Here is a 9,429-nt window from a genome sequence, read left to right on the forward strand (position 1 = left end):
TGATTCACCGGTAGGTGTGCTGCCCACTCTAGTTGAAAAGCCAGTGGAGACACAGGCAACTGAAGAAATGAAGGATGTTTATCCAGGAATTTTCCCACATTGTGTGATCACAAGATCACAGAAGCACAAGTTGAAGCTGGAGAGATCAAAAAGCACAGATAAGAAAGCTGACATAGCTTCATCCGAGACTTTTTTTGATCAGAAAAGTGGGACAGAGCAGGAGCAACTAGGTAAACATGCAAGTATCGTTAGCTCTGCTAAGCTTATTGAGTTACAGCAGAAAGATGAAGAGTTAAAACTGTTGTATCAAAAGGCATACACAGAGAAGGAGAGTGAATGTATCCCTGTGTGCTATTACTTAAAAAATGTTGCCTTAATGAGGAAATGGAGACCATCACATATTCAAATAGACAAGAAATAGATAGAGATTCATCAAATTGTTTTGCCAGTAGGGAAAAGAAAGGAGGTGCTGTGAGTGGCCCATGAGCTACTACTTGGAGGTCATTTAGGGGTGAGGAAAACACAGGCTAAAATACAAAGACATTGGCCTAGACCACACAAAGATGTAGTTGAGTTTTGCCAGATATGTCATATGTGTCAGCTAATCATAAAACCACAGGCAATAATAAAACCTGCACCTTTATTACCTATTTCAGCATTTCAGGGACCTTTCACAAGAGTCTTGATTGATTGCACAAGTTACCTACCTCAAACAAAAAGTGTGAATAGGTATTTATTAATAATAATGGATATGTTAATTGGATTTCCAGAGGCAATCCCAATATGCAACATGACAGCTAAAAGCGTTGTAGAAGAATTACTTAAAGGTTTTACTCGATAAGGTCTACCAATAGAGATCCATACAGATCAAGGATCAAACTTCACAATCAGACTCTTCAAGGAGGTTATGGATAACTTGGGAATAAAGCAATTCAAATCTACACCGTACCATCCAGAATCGCAAGGAGCGCTAGAGAAATGGCATCAAACACTAAAGACCATGCTGTGGGCTTATGGTTAGGATTATCCAAATAATTGGGATAAGGGAGTTCTGTACATTTTGCGATCAGAGATGCACCGAATGAATTGACCAAATTCAGTCCACTTGAATTAATTTTTGGGCTTGAAGAAAAAGGACTGTTAAAATTGATTAAGGAGAAATTAATAAGTCAGAATTCAGACACCACCTGTTTGGATGATATGTTAAATTTTAGAGAACGATTAAATAGAGCAGAAGAGTTGGTTAGACAGCATTTAAATGTATCACAGCATACAATGATACAGGAAGCAGATAAGAAATCACAAATTTGCAATTTTGCAATTGGGGATAAGGTATTGGTGTTACCTCCAGTAACAGGTGAGCCTTTAAAAGTAAGGTTTAATGGACTTTATCAAATTGAGAGGAAATTGAGTGAGGATAAGGACTCTAGACAGGAAAGAATCTCACAGAGTGTGTCATGTGAATCTGCTCAAAAGGTATTTAGATAGGGAAGGTAAGCAAGAGGAGAAGGTGTTAATATTACAGCACAGAAGTAAGAACCAAGTTCAGAGGATTCTGAATTGGACATTCCTCAAAGCACATTGGAAAATGAGGAAGTTGTCAAAAATTGGGATAAATTATAGAGTTACCTTCCGCAAGAAAATCGAAATGTCCTGTAAGAGTTATTACTATCACATGGGGAGATATGCGGAAATAAACTGGGAAGTACTAACCTAATTGTGCATGGTGTAGGTACAGAAGATGCTGTTCCGATTAAGCAACATCCTTATCGGCATAACCCTCTAAAGTTGGCACAGGTTCAGAAGGAGATGGAGTGCATGCTCCAAGATGGCGTAATCGAAGTGAATTGCAGTGACTGGAGCTCACCCATAGTCATGGTGCCAAAGCCAGATGGTAGCCAATGGTTATGTATGAACTATAGCAAAGTCAACGCCATTACAAAATCTGATGCATATCCAATTCCACGGTTGGAGGACTGTGTCGAAAAAGTGGGACAAGCAACTTACATTTCTAAGTTGGACTTGCTCATTGGCGAATGGCAAGTATCTCTGTCAGAGACCAAAGGCAATTTTGGTTTTTGTAACGCCAAATGGACTACATCAGTTCAAGGTCATGCCATTTTTGAACTGATGGCTCCAGCCACATTTCAGAGACTGATAATAAGATCATTGCTGGGTTACCCAATTATGTTGTTTATATTGATGACCTGGTGATTTTTAGTCACTCATTGACGGAACATTTACAACATTTATCAGACTTGTTCGATTGACTTTGGAAGGCAGGCTTGGCGGTAAAACTACCTAAAAGTGAATTTGCCTAAGCCCAAGTCATCTTTCTGGGCCATGTTATTGCACATGGTCAAATGACCCCACGGAATGCAAAAATAGAAGTAATTGGGGAATTCCCCATACTGTCAATGGAAAAAGCAGTACTACAGTTCCTGGGATTGAGTGGATTTTACCAAACATTTGTGCCGAACTTTAGCAGTGTGGCTGCTCCATGCACCGAATTGTAAAATAGGGCAAGAAGTTTCAGTGGACAACGGACTATCAAAAATCATTTGATAACCTAAAAATTGTGTTAACCACTGTGTCAGTATTAGCCGCACTGGATTACATAAAGTCTTTCAAGGTGGTTATCAGTACTAGTGATGTGGGTGTCAGTGTGGTGCTCCTGCAGGAGGATGATGAGGGAATAGAAAGACTCATTAGGCATTTTTCCAGGAAGTTGACCATTTATCAACAGAAATATTCAATGGTGGAGAAAAAGACTTTAAGCTAGGTGTTGGCATTACAACATTTCAGTGTTTATATTACCAGCAATGATCATAACCCATTGACATTTGTGGAAAAACTTAAGGACAAAAATGCCAGACTGTTCAGATGCAGATTGTTGTTGCAGCCATTCAATTTGACGATAGTGCAAGTGGCAGATCGCAAAAATGTAATTGTCGATGCATTATCGAGACTCAAATGAGATACGGAGGTGTTCAGTGGCGGGTGTGCCACAGCCTGAATTCTCATGTGGTTGTGCATGTTTGCATGTTTAATGTTCGTATAGTGTATATGTGTGTTTAGACTACTACCCGGATTTTTGAAGGGTTTTATAAACGAAGCCATCCCTTGGTATTGATGGTTCATTTTTTTAAGGGGCGAGGTGTCACAAAGCTGGTCCCTTTTTTCTAAAAACTGTTCCTTTTCTCAAGGATACTGTGTCCTTGGTTTTTTTCAGAGGGGTCATAAACTGAGGTAACTAGTTTGGTACAGAGATGAAAAAGGATGTTGAGAGATCTTTTGTTTATATGTAAACAGATGAAACTTCAGGACAAAGTGGTCATGTTTTAGAAGTGACCTATATAATGAAAGGGGAGTGGTCAGCTCTCTAGCTGAGCAGTTCAGTCCAGAACTAGTTAGGAGTTCAGCTGTGTAGAAACAGGCTCTCTCTTTCCTTCTGCCCTTCTAACTTCAACCTGTAAGCATTTGTTCCATTTTTACTGTTTTTTAAGGGGGGTTTGCTTATTGGGACTGTTCTATATATTTGGATCTGCATAATTAAGTCTAGTTTGGATAGACTAAGTTCTGTAGGGGTTCCTTATTCTGTTCTGTGTGTTTCATTGTGTAATTTTGTGAATAAATTTCTGTCTGTTTTAAAATCTGGTAGTCAACTGAGCTAGCTTCCTCAGGGTAATTTTCGCTGTAAATTTACTGAAACAAATTGCAAAGTTTTGGTCTGGGCTGCCTGCTTAAGAATGTTTTGAGTGGTCTGGCCTAGTCCATAACAGGTGATTGAATATTTTAGTACTGCGATAGATAAATTTTTAATGGACAAGGGATTCAAATGTTGTTAGGTAGACATGAATGTAGAGGACACAATCAGATCATCCATGATACCGTTAAATTGTAGACCAGGCTTGGGGAGCCAAAAGGTCTATTCCTGCTCCCGATTCATATGTTCATATGGTTCCATGGTTCTGGGGCAGTGCATATTTGCATATAGTATTAGAACGTGGGAGGGAAGAGAAAAAAAAAGGGGTGGAAACAGTGAAATTAAGGTAAAGTACTGTGGCTCCTTGAAATTTGAAATAAAAAGATACAAATACTGGAGAAATCAGCAGATTTCACAGTAAATATGGAGAGAGAAACAGAGTTAACATTTTGAGTCCAATATGATTCTTCTTCAGATCTGAAAATTCTGTCCTGTACAGGATGTTTCAAGCTCTTCCAATACAGTTACAACACTATCATCTACTCGACAATGTGGAAAGTTGCCCAGTTATGTCCTGTGCACAAAAAGCTCTTAACATCAAGGCTGCATTCGACTGAATGTGACATCAAGGAGCCTGAGCAAAACTAGAATCAACAGGGTAGAGGCAAACTCATCACTGGTTGGAGTGAAACCTAGCCGATAGGAAGATGTTGGTGATTGTTAGAGATCAGTTACTGCAGCTCCAGTTCATCTCTGTAGGACTTCCTCAGGGTAGTGTCCTAGGCCCAAACATCTTCAGCTGTTTCATCAATGACCTTCTTTCCATTGTTAAGGTCAGAGTAGAAATGTTCAATGATTTATACAACATTCTACACCATTCGTGACTCCTCAGATACAGAAGCAGTCCATGTTCAAATGCAACACAATCTTGACAATATCCAAACTGTCACCATAGGAATTGCAAAACCTACACCCACACCTTCCCCTCACCTCCATCCAAGGCCCCAAAGGAGCCTTCCACATCCATCAAAGTTTCACCTGCACATCCACCAATGTCATTTATTGTATCCATTGCACCCGATGCGGTCTCCTCTACATTGGGGAGACTGGACACCTTCTCGCAGAGCGCTTTAGGGAACATCTCCAGGACACCCACACCAATCAACCCCATTGCTCCGTGGCCCAACATTTCAACTCCCCCTCCCATTCTGCCAAGGACATGCAGGTCCTGGGCCTCCTCCATCGCCACTCTCTCACCACCCAACACCTGAAGGAAGAACACCTTATCTTCCGCCTCGGAAGATAAGGTGGCTTGCTTTGTCTTTCTAAACTAATCATCATCTGCCACACTGGTTCCTTCCATCACACTTAACTTATCACATTACCCCACCATCATCTCCAGCATTAGCTCATCTCCCAGTGTTTTAACTAACCTATCACAATGCACTACCATTATCTGTTACTGGAGCCCTGTAACATGATCCCAGGCATACATTGCAACACTATAACTGCCAGAATAACTTCCATATATTGCCCCCTTTGAGACCAGCAGGTCTCACACAGGGAAGAATACAAGGAGGCAGGATGTACAAAGGCCATATCGATCGACAGAGCCCCAAAAGTGGCAATAACAATTTCCAGTGTCCAAATCTCAAAGGATTCGCCCTCCGCACCTGGAGTCACAGGCCAAAAACCTGTCCCAAAATAACTGGAACAGGAAAAAAGACCCACACACCCCGCACAATCTAAACACACATGCAAGTCAAGTGTCTCCATCCAAACAAGGCTTCAGCACCAAGGCAGACATCAGATCATTGAAGCAGAGCGGCGAACCCACAGCGGAAGAGGGGGTTGGCCCAGAGCCCACTGGAACAACAGGGAACTGTCAAGCAGCAAGATGTACTAAAAAAGACTTAACAGGAGGAAGAGCACAGCAAAAGGCAAAGACAACAATAAGCAACACAAAACCCACAACAATCCCAATCTTGGCGAACCAAGCCCCTGATCTACCCAAAACACCACCCAACCAGCCAAAGACACGATGGCCGGACCCCGCATTCTCCTTAAGCTCCTCCCGTAAATTCCGTAGCTTACCCATCACCTGAGTAAAAGAGTCCTCCGGGCTAATATTGTTGGGAATAAAGGTACAGCAATGTTTCCCAAACAGTACACAGACCCCATCTTTCTCAGCCAACAGCCAGTCCAAAGCCTGCTGAGTCCGCCATGTCATCCGACTGGTCGCATCCAACTGCTCACCCAACACAGAGAGGGCAACTTCAGAATAATTAATAAATCTCTGCTGATTATACTAGATATAACTGATCCACTCAGCAGTCTTGCTAACACCAATGGTAGGGATATGCAACCCCCAGCCCACGGCAACTGCATTCGTGGCCTTGAACACATTGGGAAAACCCCTTGGCTAACCTATACCAACAACGTGTATTGTTCGATCAGGAACATACTCCCGTTTAGGGCAGTGCAGAGTTGGTTGTGATAAGACATTGGCACTACCAAGCGAGATCTGACAGGTCTGCCAAATCGATGGACCCCAAGTCAGCACAGGAGCAGAAAGGTTCAGGACTGGGGAAGGGGCTTCAGTAACTTCCCCATCCCGTCCTCTGCCTCACAATCAGGCATCACCGATGGCCTCAGAGACACTAGCACATCCACAAGCCTCACTCACCGACGACTCGAGGCCACGTAAAGGAGTAACTGGCCCCAACACACCCTTCCAACCATCGCAGCCCCTTCTCAGCACTCACGTACCTCAACCCCGGAGTCCAACTGTGCCTGTGGGAGCATCCTGGTACTCTAAGATGATAACACGCAGATCGACCCACCACTAGAACGGCAGTAGGCGACGCCCTGGTTACCGTAAAGGGACCCTCTCCCCTCAGCTCATTCCACTTTCTCCAGAAAACCCGTATATACACCTGATCTCAAGGTCCAATAGGCCCCTTCCTGTTAGCAGACACTGGCTCCCACAGTATTTCCTGTGTGTGGATAGACTCATGAATCATAGTTAGCTGTTGCATGTACTGCTTAAGTTCAAGTTTCAATCGTTCCAAGCTAGGCCCATCATAAGGACCATTCCACTCAGACATTGGCATGGGTCCATTGGTAAGCATTTCATGTGGCGCCAAGTTAGTCATGCAATTAGTCTGTACATGGCAGCCCATTAATGTCAGCAGCAGCGCATCGACTCAGATACAATAGGTACTTGCACAAATTATAGTCAACTCAGCTTCCAAAGGACTAACAATCCATTCCACCATACCCTGCGACTGGGCATGATACACACAGCCAAACCTCTGCTTAATCCGCAAAGTCTGCAGCACCAACTTAACCACTTTCTGGATAAAGGCAGACCCATTATCCGAACTGATCTCAGACCGTATGCCAAACCTCGGAATGACATCAATTGTTAAAAACTTCACCTTGAATCTTTCGACAGTGCCACTTCTACCCATCTACTAAACCTGTTAATGACCATCAACATATATCTCCTCCTTCGCACCGTCTTTATCATGTCCACATAGTCAATCACCAAATGCTTAAATGGCCCCTCAGGTACAGACATATATCCTATAGGGGTTGCTATCCCCATTCTGACATTAGGTTGAGCACAGACATCGCATTGCGTTAACATGTAATTTACTGAAGCCTGCAAGTCAGGTGACCAAAAGGCATCCCTTTTTACCTTCCGCAGTACTTCGCCTCTTGCACAGTGATCCAACTCATGTGCCTCTGAGATAAGAATGGTCACCAAAGGGGTAGGTGCCACCCACAAACCTTCCTCTGTGTACCACAGGCCTTCCTAGTTCCGCCTGTTCCCCACTTTGTCCCCAGAATAGCTGCACAGCTAAAGTCACCTCACCTTACATTGCTCGGATGTCGGCTATGGGTGGCTCCAAATCTAAACACACTTCAGGCGCAACAATAGCTGGAGCGCACCCAGAAGCCAGTCTAGCCGGTTCATCTGCTGCCTGATTACCCATGACCACCAAATCACCACCTATCTTGTGCACCTGACACTTTATAATAGCTAACACTGCAGGCATCATCAATGCGGTTGTCAACTCGACAATCCACTGACAAATTTGCATGGGATCCCCATTGCTCACCCCTTTGCTTCCTTATCACTGTCGTTACATTCTGTAAATGCTGCGGGGTGACAACCTCAGTGCCGCAGCTCCCCTAAGAGTTTACCCTGAATCTCGTCAATAATCACTGTACAATGCAGCTCAGACTAGGGTGGCTCAGCCAAAGGCAGTAAAGCTAAAACATCTTTCCTCCATTTTACCAAGTTTCTCAAATATAACCATCTATGTCACCTATCCAATATACATTGGCCTTCCTGGCTTCCTGCAACACCAACTGAGAATTCGCTCCATCTACATTAAATCCCTTTTGAGTACATTCCAATTCTAATCCTAACTGCAACCAAATGTTCCTACCTAGCAAATTAATTGGTGTCCCCTTAGAGACTAATAAAGGCAAAATGAATATTTTACTATCCATTTGTAAATTTATCGGAGCTGTAAACCGAGAACCCTGCAGTCTTCATAAATTTACCTGACATGGGAAGGTGGGAGGCATACTGTGGTTGGACGCAAGGATACATTGCTCCAGTATCTATCATCATAGGCTTCAACCGTCCTTCTACACTACCCTGTAAAATAGGTTCCTGTTCAGACTCCCGTATCATCATAGGGTATAGCCCCTTCCCACTTGGATTCTCTGGGCACCCCTGACACATCGTATACAGATTTACAGGCACCATCAGACCTGTAAGGATTTGTGGCAGGACTGCTGGACGTTCCTGAGTGACAGGTCCACTCTGGGGCCAGGAGGGGCGCGGTCAATATGAGCAGTCTCTCCTTAAATGACCTGGTTGATAACACCCCCAACACACTATTTCTGATCCTCTCTGAATCTGACTTCCCCCCATACCCTTTGCTGCCCCCCCCCCCCACCTCTTTGTCCCTGTCCTTGGTGACTCCAGTTCTGTCTGGGCTGTTAGTTAATTTCATATTGCCCTTAGCATGGTATCTATGGAAAAGTTCCTCCAAAAACAGTTATTATCAGCATGGGGTTGTCCGACCCTTGCCAGGTGGTGGTAGAGGGTTCTCCTTGGACCGGCATGTTATTCATTTCATTAGCGCCAACTAACCCAGTAGTTACTGGCAATATCATCTTGGTTTTCACTCTCTGTCTTTTTAAGTTCCCCAAGCTGCATTTGTGTCAACTGTCTTTTAACCTCCTCCTGCTGTTCAGCCAACTTCTTTTTATCTTTCCGGTATCTTTTGACCACATGGACTACATGATCTCTGAATTCCTGGCGGGCCATAGGCGTTAGACCCACTACCTCCTCTGCCTTAGATTTGACTTCAGGGGCATTGGCTCGACAGTAGCAGTCTGGAACATTGCGGTTAACAGTTGACTGTCTTCCACAACTTGTTCTGTTTCAAGCCTCTACCTTTTCAACTGGTTTTCCAAATAGGCTGTTGGGGATTCAGTATCTACCAATGGATCCCCTCTCAAAGCTTCGGAATCAACCTTAAGTGGGTAACAGTCAAGATTAGAGTGGTGCTGGAAAAGCACAGCAGGTCAGGCAGTATTCAAGGAGCAGGAAAATCAACGTTTCAGGCAAAAGCCCTTCATCAGGAACCTTGATTCCTGATGAAGGGCTTTTGCCTGAAACATTGATTTTCCTGCTT

Source organism: Chiloscyllium plagiosum, chromosome 1 (assembly GCF_004010195.1).
Source record: "Chiloscyllium plagiosum isolate BGI_BamShark_2017 chromosome 1, ASM401019v2, whole genome shotgun sequence".
NCBI classification, from domain to species: Eukaryota; Metazoa; Chordata; class Chondrichthyes; order Orectolobiformes; family Hemiscylliidae; genus Chiloscyllium; species Chiloscyllium plagiosum.